The sequence below is a fragment of the Strix uralensis genome, chromosome Z (genome assembly GCF_047716275.1).
Source record: "Strix uralensis isolate ZFMK-TIS-50842 chromosome Z, bStrUra1, whole genome shotgun sequence".
NCBI classification, from domain to species: domain Eukaryota; kingdom Metazoa; phylum Chordata; class Aves; order Strigiformes; family Strigidae; genus Strix; species Strix uralensis.
In genome coordinates this window covers 47,222,566-47,234,940 of record NC_134012.1, presented here as the reverse complement: position 1 = coordinate 47,234,940, position 12,375 = coordinate 47,222,566, and positions in this window count along the sequence as shown.

The window sequence follows — 12,375 nt, the reverse complement described above, 5'->3', positions numbered from 1 at the left end:
TCATGAACAAAAGAGGGTATATCACACCCGTCACCAAAATACAGCCTTCCTCCTTTTCCCAAGTACAGCCAACAAGCCACAGCACGAGGCAAGCCACATCCTTTTATGCCCAGACCCAGGTGGTGGTCAGATGCTGGGTAGGAAGAACGTCCATCTGTGACAGCACCGCAGCCCAAGCTGCAGTGGGCTCAAAAACAACTGGCAAACCAAACACAGGAATTCTCCAGAACGAGCAAGTGCCCCCCCTTGAAAAGAACAGCATGTGTCTCATGATCTGGAGTGCACCCTGTGTGCATTAAAAGCCATCAACTGGAAGACACCAACAACTTGCACTCAGTTGACCTGACCCAAGTAAAAGCTATCATGATTCCAGATCAAAATACTTTGATGGACACTTTTCCCAACACCATACTCCCTCCCTGCCCAGAGAGGGGCTCCATGAACCTAAAACTCCTCTGACACAGGGCTTTGCTTCAGCGCTGCTGAGCAGTAGGGTTGGTGGTAGCTGGTGCACGAGCTACCAGCACCTTCTGTTCCTTTCACACAGTGTCACACCGAAGATGGACTTACACACAGGGGGATGTTAAACTCTTTGGAAGGCTTCAAGATTAAGCAAACATTGCCAGTGTGAGATCACTCATCTAAGGTGAAAAACATAGACTTTAGTAAGCACTTCAGAGATGCTTTAACAGCAGAGAGTATTGGGAATTTAGCATTAGAAAAGTGTCCCCCTATATTTCACTTCCGTTCTCCTCCTTCCTCCCTCACAATCAGCTTAGGACTAAGATATATATATTTATATACATACAAACATATGTTGATTTATGTATGAATACACACACAAAAAATTTGAACTACCACGTACTGCTGTATATGAACCAAGTAATGTATTTTTTTTTTAATATGACTAAATTTCAAGAGTATTTCTGGCTCCAGTACACATGGTTTAAACGCACTCGGGAAGATGAAGAAGCAGCAAGAAATGAGTGAGTCAGTGTAAAAGAACAACAAATTGCTTGTCTCTTCATCTGCAGCTGAAGTGCAAGTGCCCCATAAAAGGATCCTTTCATTGTCCTTTTCTATGCACTTCTATGGGAGGGGAGGAAAAAACCTATCAGTACTTGCTTGGAACTTCAGAAATGGATCCAAATGCAGTTACAGCTCCTATTCCTAGAGGATACAAAATTTATAAAGTTATTCTTGAACTCATCTCTTCAGATAGTAAACTGCTTTATGAGGAACAAAACAGACTAGAAAATTAAATGTTCAGTGACAAACATGAAAAAGACAGAAATAAATGGGATATCTGATTTACAAACAGAACTGTGTACACCCCTGTGAACTCTTTTATTTAAAATATTTTAGGAATCTCTGATCAGATATATGAAAGAAAAGTTTTATATCTATGTATTTCATATATATAATAAATGTAAGATATATAGATAAGACAGGTAATAGGTATGAAAGATAGATCTATGTATATCTTGTGAGTGTATATATATATATGATGAAAAAAAGCAAATTTGTCTCAATTGGAACAAGGTCTACACTAATTTCTTATTCTAAGAGAACATATTCCAATCAAACCTAAAAGAAATATACAGAAGTGAACACAGCAACAGTCCAAAGACTGGTTTACAAATCCCACTGAAAGGGTTATAAGTTGTGACACTTCGACAGCTGTTGGGAGTACAAGTCAGATAAAAGCCTGAAGGTATCAAGGTGGAAGATGCAATGTTGCTTGATGCAGGTTTCCTGCATCAAACAGTCGTGACCATTAATTCCCATTTATGAGAGAAAACTGGAAACCACAATGGGAAAGTGTTTATTTTAATTAAGTTTATTCCATTATTCACAAAATAACCCCTCCCTTCAACACTTACTGATGCTTTGTTGGGAAAGATTTAGATGCCCACCATGATTTCTAATTTTCCATTGTCTTAATGCATCTCTTTGCACCACATTACAGCAATTCAATCTCTGTCCTTCATCTCGGCACTGTTCCTGAACTTGTTTCCATTTGGATTATTAAAAAGCCCAGACATAACGCAATTCAGAACTATTAACTTCCAGCATTATTCACTTTGTTCGGTCCCCATTTATTTTCAGGGTTCTCCTTGAAACCACTTGTAATCTGCCCCAATTGGATTTTGTATAGTATTTGTAAAAGGTGCCGTATCATCACCTAAGAAGTAGAAAGACTGCATTAGCACAGTATGAAGTGATGGAAGTCTAGGGAGCACAAACAGAATTCGAACACAGATTTTAGTGTTTTATGCAGAAAGCCATCTTAGAGGGTTGTTTCAGTGCAGTTGCAAGGATGCAACATTGTTCTCAGGGCTGCTAGCACGCTCAAGAGAGGGATATGAAAGGGCTTTGACTGCACCAGACCTCTCAGTTGCAACAGTCATAAGCCATATTTGGCTCAGAATTAGCCTACATGCACAGGGGATGTTAAAGGGTAAAGACAAGCATGGTATTTTCCCATCCACTGCTGTCTTGCAGATGAAACCTCAGTACTCCATCTTAGCAGCAGCATATTAACAAATCTGTCAAAGGCTAGATATTAAAACAGATTTTCTTTTAGATCACATTTAGAAAGTAATTGTCAGCAGAAAAATATTCTTACAGTAATAATGGCATACAGCTAATGCCTATTATGAATGAAGACATTTCAAAACCTCCAATGGTTATGTCGGCTGAGTATCTGCTGCAGTACCCCAAACTGAACATTGAGCATCTTAGAGTACAGTATTTATAATTTAGTTGTCAAAAAGTATGTATTTAAGCATTTTTGTAATAAATATGGCAATACTCCTCATTGAAGAAAAGATGAAGGCATCAAAAGCAAAATAACTGTCCTAACAATAAGCTTTTCTATTGAAAGTTAAAAATAAATGAGTAGAACATGTTTTCAACCACTGTATGTGCAAGTTCACTTATAAGGAGCAGTGACTTCCACACTGACGTCTTTTAGATAGATTTCTGGCATCTTTAAAATGATAATAACAAGTTGAAGGGTAAAAAGTCACTCTTAACTTCCATCTGCATAGTCTGCATCTGCAACTCCCCACCAGACGTCTGAATCATCATCTTCGGCATCAGCTGAGTCAAGATTGTCATTTTCCTCCGCTAACGGGCAGCAAACAAACTCCACACCACGAAATTCGTCGATTCCACAGGGCAGCAGCATGCCGTAGTCATGCAAATTCATACTCTTCTCACTACAGGACTACAGAAAATAGAAAGAAAGCAGTAACAATATTGCCATGGAGGAAACAAACAAACAAAAAAAAATCACAGACCTTGAAAAAACATAATGGGCTGCATACTGCCTTAGGAGGTTGAAGCTGGTGAACTGCATGATCTCTGAATTTTGAAACATGATTTAGAGTGGTCAAGTGTGCATTCACTATTTGCATTGTAGGCAGCTCCCTATCTGTGTCTGCATGACCATTGTAAGTGGCAAGCTCTCCCTTCCCCTGCCCTTGATCTTTCCCAGCATACAAACATTTCTCTCTCCCATATATGTGACAACTCCATATCCTCTTGTCTAAGATCCTCACAGGCTCTGCCTCATAAGCAGAAAACCTTAAGACAGAACAGTAATGTGATGCATTAATCCTGATCCTGATGTACTAATGCTATTGAAAAGTTCATTGCAAGATGGATTAACATTTAAAATACCTGTTATACTGGAAACACACTATATCTGGTCTGACACCTCTGCCAGTACAGCACCTTCTAGCCTTGTTGAGAAAAGAGTCAGTTGTGCATAATTATACCTTGAAGATATAGTGATGTAGGACAGAAAGATATAGTGATGTAGGCAGATGAAAAAAGGAAAATAGTTCATTGGTGCACAGCGACGATGTTGTTCTCGGTTATGCCGTTCCAAGCTTGCAAGTACTAAAATAGACTAAAATTTGCCTGCATGAAGGTTGCTGCCTTCATTTGAGGGGCAACAGTATGATTCAAGCAAGAACTGAAAATTTGAAAAGCTGCTGAGCACATTTCAATTTTGATCTCCAGAAGGTGGGATAACATACAAGCTAAGAGCTTCCAAACCAAATAGCAGCCAGAAAGCTTCTTGAAGCTCATCTCGGTTTTTATTCCTAGAACCTCTCTACATAAGGACAAAAATGTCCAAAACGCATTAGCAATTATAATATTAGGTTTATTTCTGTTTTCAGTAAAGCACTGGTAAATTATTAAAACTCTGTGCTTGACTCCAAAATGTCTTTGGCTAGTCCTGTGTCCTATCAGCTCTCCTAACCTTTTATGCCAAACTTCATATATTGCATTCTTTGAGGCCTGTTTGATTGTTGTGAAGCACCTGGTATACCAATACCCATATTGAGGATGATGATAAAAGCAAAGCCTAGGCATTAGTGATCAGTCTTTAGTTCCGGAGCAGCACTAACACAGGAAGCTGGAAGAGGCAGAAAATATGGTGGGTGTGTAAGTGGATGTGAAGAAAAAAAACAAAGTGCTATGAAACAGGGTCAATGTTCTAAGGTCAACATTAATTATTCAATAGTGGACTCTGATGTGCTCAACAGAGTGACTCCTATTTCCTACCTTACAAAACAGAACAAAAAGCCATTCACTCAAATATTCATAACTACTGCTTTTTGTTTTCCATGTCACTGTTATATTTAAACTCATCCTCAGAAGAGTGATACAGCTCTAAAGAAGGGAGGCAGGAAATTTTAAGACAGATGAATATACCTCTTTAGCAACAGTATGCCAGTGCAGGTGAGTTTCACACACATCCATCCTTTCCTGGTGAAGGAACTTGCACTTGTCTGGTACCAGAAGGGCATCACTCACAAACTTGCCCACTGAAAGGAGAAAACAAAATGAAGAGGGGGAAAAAAAAAAAAAAAAAAGGTAGTTCATTTTGCTTGCAGTACCTCATCCTGTTAAACCTTTAGCTAGTCATAGGTCAGCTTTCACAAATGAGTGGCAGGGTCTGTTTGCAGAGAATGGAACAGTTTCTAAATGGTGCTTCCATTATCACCTTCTTCTAACTTTCCATTTGAAAGTAGCTCATGTCTTTGATCTCAGAGATGTATTGGATTATGAAAACTTTAGGATAATATGCTAACTTCCATATACCCAGTGTGTAACTTCCAGGACCCACTGAAGATGTGTGTGGTGCAACATCAAGTCAGAAGTTACTGGATGCAGCTCCTGTAAGGGGAGTGCAGAGACAGAGAGGGACAACTGTATTTTGCATCTGAGCAGCAGTTGGGAGAGGGTTAGAAGTGTTTTGAAATACTCATTTTTCCCACACAAATCAAATCTGACGCATTGTTTCAAACAACTCAAAAGTGTTTCTGCTGAATTACAGCACTAACAGCAACACAATCCACTTAGTTATTTTTGTTGATGCAACCTCGTTATTGCAACCTCGTTTCATCAGCCAGACAAATTCAGGTTAGTTCAGAAGGTTGATGAGCAAGTGGAGCTCATCAGCCAGGGAACAAGATCATTCATGGATCACCTGAGTATCCGGTCAGATTGAAGTAGGGAAAAAAGGCTCTTTACCAAGGATGTAACTGACCAAAGAGATTGTGCTGTCTTCAGCAGTAAAACAAAAATTTACACGCTAATGAATTAAACAATGCTCACAGCTTCAGTACTGATGAATAAGAAGAAACTCCACTGATAAATAACATAATTTATTAGACTAAAATCTCTGTAATTCTGTACAATTCTGGCATTGCAGTTAAATAACCCCAAAACATGTCAAAGATTTTTTTTTTTAACGGAAAAATTACAGACTACTTTCGAGAAGTCAATATACTGAACAGACACTGGATTGTGAACGCACATGACTCAGCTGGCATAAATTATCAGCTCCCTGAAGCACTGTCTGTAACCTCCAAAAACAACAGCCTGTGCGTGTTAAACGAATGAACCAAGGTGGCCCAGTGGCTGTGTGCATGGATGCAATAACAGGTTAATTAATCAAAATGAGATGACTGAGTTCACTGTTCAGTAGAGGGTCATCTCAGGGAGCTGATGAAGTGGCCCTTGAGGCTTACAATTAAAAAGTCAGTTTTAAAAATAATCAACACCCAATGCATTGGGAGAAAGCAGAGTTCAGCAAATAGTTGTATATGCTGTTGCTAATCACCAAGATGTGTATTTCACATAAAATTCCCTCCTGTATTTCAGTGCTTTTGATCTGAAGCCTTTAAAAGCCAGTCAGTTTACTAGGAAAAAAAGGATTTTGTTATCTTTATCCTTCAATGACATACTCTAATGCCTGCAAATTTTTAACAGAAATGCCTTGTAGAGGTGTCCAAAATGAACTTGCAGAAGTAATGAGTTAAAACACTTTCTGGTAACCTAAAATACAAACTCTACAGCTTCTGTTAGCAAAGTTTCTGAACCCAGTGGTATCACACCCAAATCTTTCATTGAGATTTGAATAAATTTGCACCTTGTTTTTAGCTGTACTTGTCTTTGTAGGGGACCATCCTGCCACATACCCTAAGTCACTTTGTAGGGGACCATCCTGCCACATACCCTAAGTCACTCAGTACATAAGTAATTGGTAACTGCTAATGCTTCAATTTAGTCAAGTACATGAGCACTAAGCAAATACATGGGTGTTTTGCTTAAGACTCACAGACTATGTTGACTTTGCTCTTCTGAGACATATGATTTCATACAGAACTGCAGTTACACTTTTCTGGCTGTTCAAGCATGCAAAACATTCAGAGCAGAATTTATGGCAAACATTTCTATGAAACAAAACAAAACAAAAAATAATCCTGGAGTGTGTATTACTCTGGCAAACTAGATCCGATTTCAGAAGTTATGCACACAACGATGTGAGCAAGCTTGTGTCATCTAACTTCTATATGCACAGGAGTCCAAATAAAAACACACCTGATAATCTCTGCATGAAGCTATTCCATTTACCTTAACACCCTGTAATATCGTCAGAATATCGTGTCTGTAAAGTTAGAGGGCAATTAATAGTATATCTCATTGCTGAAGAAAATAAGCCTACATCATTCTAGCAAAAAGTAACAAGTATGGATGTACCAGAGTTACACCCACCAAATGTGAGATGGAAATGTCCAAAGTTCTGGGCAATGCAGCCTGGGCTGCAGTGTCATTAACAGTATGTATATGTAATTAATTTTAAAAAAATTAGATTTCTGAGTGTCTGATTATATCAACCAACTCATATCAAGACACTAAAGAAATACTAGACATTTGGATACAATTGAAAGTATGATATTAGATTTGACTTTCGGACACAAAATGTGCATCTGCTTTATAAATTCAGATTTCTTGAAAATAAGATAACAGCATCCTCACAGTAACACAAATTCTCATTTCAAATGAGGCTTCATTTTGCAACCAGTTGCTGAATTTTACAGAAACAAACAATCCATTGGAACAAGCTCCCCTCTAGTTTTCAGAAGGAAAGAAGGAGCTGGAAAGAAGGGTGGTTGTTTAATGTAACACCCCAGTATATAGAATTATAATAAATTATTTAGGGTTGTGAAAACCTGGGCAATAGCAATCACTTGCAACTTTGCATGTGATTCCTATTGCCTTCAATTCAGTTTTTTATTACAAATAAAATTTAATTCTGCCCATTATTCACACATACACAGAGCTCATGCCCTGGAAACTTTTTTCATTAATTTCATTGTAATTATGACTGAATTTTAAATGCAAAGCTTTTGTTCTATTTTTGTTGTCTTAAAAATTAATGTTCAAGTGGCAGTTTGATGAACTAAATTGAATTCACTTGACAACCACAATGTTTATTTTGCCTGGGCTAGTCTAACAGAAATGCAAATCCATCAGAAAGAAGCACTTCAAACACTTTGATTTGCAGACAATCTTATACTTGTATCACTCCAGTACATGTTTAACTTTGAATGCTTCTGAATCATAAAACTTTGAGGATTCTTTGTTTTTTTGAACAAGTAACCCACAGACTACACAGGGGAAACAAGCACGTGTGAAGGGAGAGCAATCCTGTGCCTCCAAAAAGAGGGAGACAATGTGCATGGCTCTGAAAATAAGGAAAAATTGTAATAGTTCTTCTCTTTGCCAGTACAAGCCATGACTGACGTAACTGCACATCAGAACATTTTTTTGACTGATGGAGCATCCTGGCCCAGCACTGGTTATTTCCACTGTCAGGTGCTGGGATCGCAACACATAATTCAACTCCAGTATTATTTTTCCTTCTAACACATCAACATACCAACTTCCACCGCACTGGGCTGTCCTCAACACTGTGCCTGCGAGACCTAAGTTGTATGAGCATTTCCACAGGTAGCAGCACGGCCTTAAAAGCCTCCCTGGCCCAGTGCTGATTTGTTGTCCTTACTAGCGCATTACCTCCACTCCCTCACCGCCTACCCAGCTGCCAGTAAGCCACAACTAGACCATGGCCACACCACGGACAGAAGCGCTTGCAAAATTTGTAACAAATCCACACAAAGGGTTGATATTACTACCACCACCGGCACTGCCTCTGTCGGGATTATATTCATCACTTTTTCCTGTACTCTCATTAAGCTAGTAAAAATCTAACCCAAAGAAAAGACAAACAATCCTCTAAAGATCTGCTCTGCACAGCGGCATTGACAAAACAGCACGAGACAAAGGGAGAAAGAAACTAGGAAACAGCAGAAAGGTGACACCTTCCCCCACAACACCAGTAACAGTTTCAAAGTCGGTGTTGCCTTCTGCCCTAGACGAGCCATGAAAGAAGAGGGCTGGAAGGACACAGGACAAAGGGGCACGCTGGCATCTGCTGTCACCGTGGCAGCACAGGCACAGCAAGCCGTCACCAGCAACACCTGCACAGCCAGCTTAGTTTCCCTTCTCTCAACCACAGTCAGCAAGAGTTCTGTTTGCAGACTATTTGCCATTCAGTCACTGGGGAGGAAAGAAAAACACCTCCCATTCCTCCTTAACTGGTGTTGTGCTCTCAACAGCTTTTACCCTGCTGGAGGTCCATGGGAATCAAGTGATGGGAGAGAAGTACCTACACACCTGTCCTGGTTTGGGCCCAGAGGGCAACTGGGCACCATGCAGCCCCTGGCTCCCTCACTCCTTCCCCCTCAGGGATGGGGAGAAGAAGATAAAACAAAAGGCTCACGGATCGAGACAAGGACAATGAGGGATGGCCCACCCGTTATGGTCATGGGAAAAGACAGACTTGATTGGAGAAGAAAAAGAACATCAGTTTAATTTCACCGCTACCACCACCACCACCACTAGTTTACCAGTCAAACAGAGGGACAGTGAGAAATACAACGACATCTTAAAAACACCTTCCCCCCACCTCTCCCTTCTTCCTGGGTTCAGCTTTGCTCCCGATTTCTCCTCTGCCTTCCCCCCTGCGGCGTGGGTTGGGGGGGCAGGGGATGGGGGTTGCGGTCAGTTCATCACCCCTTGTTTCTGCTGCTCCTTCCTCCTCAGGGGGAGGACTCCTCACACTCTTACCCTGCTCCAGCGTGGGGTCCCTCCCCATGGAGACAGTCCTCCACAAACTTCTCCAATGTGGGTCCTTCCTACAGGGCTGCAGCTCTTCACAAACTGCTCTAGTGGGGGTCCCTGCCATGGGCTCCACTCCTCCCAGCGACAGACTGCTGCAGCGCCGGCTGCCCTCAGAGTCCCGGCCTTCTTCGGTCACGGCCCCTGCTCCGGCATGGGGTGCTCCCCGGGCTGCAGGAGGGCACCTGCTGCACCACTGACCGCCATGGGCTGCAGGGCACAGCCTGCCCTCTCCCCACAGGCTGAGGGGGATCACTGCCCCAGCGCACCTCCCCCTCACCCTCCTGCTCCTCCTTTTGTTGCTCTGACCTCGGTGTTTGCAGAGGTATTTCCCTCACTCCTCTCCTCCTCTCAGGTTCCCCTTCTTAAATATCTTATCCCAGAGGTGCAGCCACTGTTGCTAATTGGCTTGGCCTTGGCCAGAGGCAGGTCTGACTTCTAGAAGCTTCTCACAGCAGCCACCCCTGTAGCCCCTCTCCTGCTACCAAACCCCGCCACACACAAACCCGCCACCACAGCCTTCGCCCTGAGCACTCCCCTGAAGAACCCGTAGCCGAGATCAAATCAGTCCCATATGCTTGTCTGGACTCACAGCTGACCTGCAACTGCTCTTTGTGCAGGGCCAGGGCGGCTCCGGCTTCACCTTCACCCGCCCCTTTGACAGCTGAGGCCAGAATGAGCTGGGGACAGCCATCCCCCATGGGCCTTCCCAGCCCCAGAGCCAAACCCCTCCTCCAGGCCCCAAGGACCTCGGTGGCCCTACAGCAGACACCTCCCGTCACCCCTGCGCAGCAGCCCGGAGGCCTCCAGGCCCTCTCCTGCATCTCTGCCCCTCTCTGCTCCTGTCAGCTGTGGGGATGGTGCCACTCGCAGCAGCTGAGCAGTCGGAGGGTGATGGAGATTGCCCGGCCCTGCAGTGACACTGTGGCCACTGGCCCGTTGAGGGGACCCCAGGCCTGGCCTGAGGAGGGGGCTGGAGCCCAGGGCACACTAGGGGAGCTGGAGGCTGTCCTGGTGCCTGAGGGGCAGCCCTGCTCTCTGGCAAGAAAATGGTGCCCAGCATGGGGCCACCTGGGCGTCAGGGGCCTTCAGGCCCTCATGGGCCACCTGGGCATCAGGGGCCTTCAGGCCCTCAGGGGCCAATCCCAGCAGCGACCGTTGGTGACATCAGCAGCCGCCCATTACACAACCCCTGCGGCTGGCCCACAGCTTGCTGAGCAATTGAGCTCGTGGCACCGGGTGTGATTAGTAGAGGAGCCCACAGACAGTGGGACGAGCAAAAAGAGTGGTTCTTTGAACCCCTGAGGATGCCTCCCCAGCCCCAAAAACGCAAGAGGGCTGATGGGAGCAGCAGCTCTGGCAGGTCAGTCGAGCCAATGGAGGTTGACCTGACACAGCAGGGCCATAAGCCCATGGAGGTGGATCCTCCTCGTGATATGGAGGATCCCATGGAGGTGGATCCATGTGGCAATGTGGAGGAGCCCATGGAGGTGGATCCACCTGGAGATGTGGAGAAGCCCATGGAGGTGGATCCACCTCGAGAAGAGGAGGAGCCCATGGAGGTGGATCCATCTCCTGCGGGGCTGATGGGGCACTGCAGCACCATGCCCGGGTGCCTGAAGCGCCGCAGGGCCTGGGGGGGCTCTCAGCCGGCCTCCCAGTAGCGCCCCTCCCCCCCCCCCCCCCCCCAACAAGTGGTGCTAGCCCCGAGGGGACCAGCCATTCCGACACCCGGTAAGCTCCTCATGTCAAGCCGCAGATGAGCCCAGCTTTCCCACCCTCACCCCCTCCCCTCATGATGGGGGCCACCTCCTCTGCCCTGAGCCCAAAGAGGTGAGGAGAGGGGCTGCCATTTTCTGTCTGGCAGCGCCATAGCGCTGGGAGGAGTCCCTTGGAGCCTGCTGGAGTCCGCCAAGGACAATCAAGGAGTGCTGGAGACCTATGAGGACCACCGAGGACTGTCGGAGCCCCCTAAGGACCACTGAGGACCACCAAGGAATGTCGAGGACCACTGAGGACTGCCGAGGAACCCCGAGGACCACCAGAGAACCCCAAGGATCACTGAGGACTGCCAAGGACCACCGAGGACCCCGAGGACAATCGAGTACCACTAGAGGCTACTGGGCACCCCTGGAGGCCATCGAGGTAACTGGGGCCTGGAGGTGGCATTTTTTCAATCTGAGGATGAGGAAGCCCATGGGGGGTGGCTGTCCTCACCCAGCTCTCACCTCAGCTCCCCAACGGGTGCGTGAAGGGGAAGCCAGACCCGCCCTGGCAGTGCACAGAGAAGAGCAGCAGAGCACCAAAGAAGGCAGATGCCTGTGCTGGTTCTGGCTGGGACAGAGTTAGTTTTCTTCCTAGGAGCTGGTCCAGTGCTGTACTTTGGATTTAGTACGAGAATGATGCTGATAACATGCTGATGCTATAGTCGGTGCTAAGTAGTGCTCGTCCTAAGTCAAGGATTTTTCATTTTCCCAGGCTCTGCACGCGAGCAGGTGCACAGGAAGCTGGGAGGGCGCAGGGCTGCCAGGAGAGCTGACCCCAGCTGAGCACGGGGACACTCCGTACCGTACGAGGTCATGCTCGGCACAGGAATCTGGGGGAGGGAGAAGGAACGGGGAGGACGGTCAAAGTGGTGACAGCACCATGGATGACCAGCTTTCTATGCTGAGGCAGCTTGGGGCTCACCCAGCTCTCTCCCTGTCCCTTCCCTGTGCACAGGACACCAGAAGGAGCCAAGAAACCCCGAGTGACCTTCGTCCCATCACTCCAACTCCTGGAGAAGAAGCGGAGCTGCCGCCATGCCGTGAGTGTTCCTCTGGTCCG